Consider the following 2,886-nt stretch of genomic DNA (forward strand, 5'->3'; position numbering starts at 1 on the left):
TCTGCTTTCAGGTGAAACGTGGATTGTCAAAGTAAAAGCCAATCAGGCTGATTGTTTGATGTGTGGAACCATCGCGGCTTTGGATTTGTGTTTCCGAGGACAACGATTGTAAGCATTCACTCTCAAAGACCCAATCAATGTTGATAATTACCGCGGCGACTCATGGTCAATTTGCAACTTATCTCTGTAATCGCAAAATCCACAACGAAAAGTCATAAACACTTAAAAAGAAAAGAAATATGCTCAACACTTACTGAACTCACACGTACGATCGCAGCTCTGTACATTTTCAGACCGGAAGAAAAGCGATGAATTTAAATACATTCAAGCTACGTTTGACGTCACATACAAGGTTGACGTGTTATCTCGAGCTACTGTGACGATGCTTTGTGGCCCGGAGTTGGATTCTAAAAATTCGTCTCCCTGTGGGTTATTGTGCATTTTGTTGCACAACCAAAATGATGACAAAAACGATGTTTGGTGGCTTGTCGTCAGACCAGCATTTTGTTGTTGGTCCTCGGGGAGCATATCGCCTTTTGTCTCATATTTATCAACCGCGGCCTTCGGCCTTGGTCGATAAAGATGAAACAAAAGACGATATGGTCCCCTTGGACCAACAAAAAAGCTGGTCTGTAAACAAGCCACCAAACATCCCCCCTCTGCTTCTTTACCTCTGTAAACTTGTAGAGCTAGATATTTTTCGATAAACACCCAGCAACCAAACAAATAACGACCCAGCAACAGCCTGAATCCTCGATAGCGCAATGGGTTGAGAAGCTGTTCTGCGTCGGTACTACTTTTGCGACTGAAAAGTTCCGAACGCTCTAATGTACGAAGTATACATCTCTGGAGCAAACATACCGCATTTAAATTAACAACTACAGGCTTGAACACACGAATCTCCATATAAAATCCATGAGTTTGGTTGTTTTCTGAATCTAGATCTGCTGTGCACAAACGTTCATCACAAGCAAATACCCAAGGCAAGTAACTCTCATACTTTGTCTAGCGACAAGAGTAGTTCCCCTTTCAAATTTCTTTTCACTCAGTTTCTTCGACAACAGACTGCAATCCGATGGTCAGTTTTCAACAATATTTCATTTAATAAACAGATCACACGCAACCAAATGCACACATCTCATCAATTTAAACAACATAAAGCGGTTTCATACACCATTTTCCCCAGAAAACTGAACTTCATACAGTTTTTAACGTTGGAACACGGGTGCAAAAGTTCGTCTGCTAGTCCCATTTGACGAAAGAACATTATCCTAAGCGATACCAAAACATAATACAGAACACACAATATCTGCCTTTGCCGCCACGGCAGAATAACAGCATATCTGTGTATTGGATTTTAGTCCAAAATAGGAAAACTGAAAAGAAGTGTTAACAGAATGGAATGATTTGCACGGAACTATACAACCACGCATTAATCGATCGCCTGCGCAGGTTGACTGGTTGAGTGAATAGGATTCGATCAAACTTTCGCAAAAAACCTCCTCTTTTCTTTGAATAACTGAAGAAAGGAGGAATAAAGAGGTTACACACCTCGTCTCAGTGATTATAAAAAAAATAATGGTCTCAGTTCGCGGTCATGAAAAAGCTCGCTGAAGCTAGCATTTTTCATGATCCGCTAACTTCGACCATTATTTTTAATAATCACTGAGACTCGGCATGTAACCTCTACATATTGTCCACTTATTATTATTATTATTATTATTTATTATAGCGCGAACCACAATTAACTGTGCTCTCTGCGCTTTACATATTAATTTCTGCCGTTTGAAATGGAATTTTTTACAGACAGACAGACAAACAGACATTTTTTACACACAATATATAACGCATTCACATCGGCCAGTAAACCTCAAGCCTATTAGGCGAGCATTCACCTTTCACGGCCTTTATTCCAAGTCAAACGGGTATTTGGTGGACATTTTTATCTATGCCTATACAATTTTGCCAGGAAAGACCCTTTTGTCAATCGTGGGATCTTTAACGTGCACACTAAATGTAGTGTACACGAAGGGACCTCGGTTTTTTCGTCTCATCCGAAAGACTCGCACTTGAACCCACCACCTAGGTTAGGAAAGGGGGGAGAAATATTGCTAACGCCCTGACCCAGGGTCGAACTCGCAACCTCTCGCTTCCGAGCGCAGGTGCGTTACCACTCGGCCACCCAGTAAACACTTATTGCTTTTGAATTCAAATTTTGGAGGCAGACACTGTGTCCATCTCTTATCATGACCGTCTTCGCCTCATTTGGCGACTGCAGCAGAAACGTCAGCTCCTACAGCATAAACCGTTGGAACGATTTATAGAAATGAAATTGGTAAGCCTGATGAGACATTATTTTGTGACGTAAATGTACGATTTTTTGTATTTCATAAGCTCCAGTCTGAGCCTTTGATTAAACCAGAAGACGACAAGGCTCTCCAGTGTTTTGAACAATCTTCTCGGTAGAAACGTCAGATATTTTTGTATTGTTTGCTGGACATTTTAACGCTGATAACCGGATTGCTTTTCATATTATTCTTTGAGACAGAACCGGATTGATTTTCATGTTATTCTTGTGACAGGGGAGGCTACCGCTCCTTTCACAGCAGACTCTGCACCCGAGTTGTTGACCCTTTAGAATACAGTATTTATTGAGCCAAGTGACATTAAAAAACATTTAAAGCACAAGGAATTTCGCGTAGTGTTGGTAAAATCACGCACACACACACCCACACACACACTGACACACACACACACACACACGCCCACACATACACTGACATACACACCAACACACACACGCCCACACTACAGCAGTCACGATCACACCGTGCCATCACACGCAGGGCAGACATGAGGTAAAACAAATGACAATCATCTATTAAA

This window comes from Littorina saxatilis, linkage group LG13, assembly GCF_037325665.1.
Source record: "Littorina saxatilis isolate snail1 linkage group LG13, US_GU_Lsax_2.0, whole genome shotgun sequence".
In the NCBI taxonomy this organism is placed as follows: Eukaryota; Metazoa; Mollusca; class Gastropoda; order Littorinimorpha; family Littorinidae; genus Littorina; species Littorina saxatilis.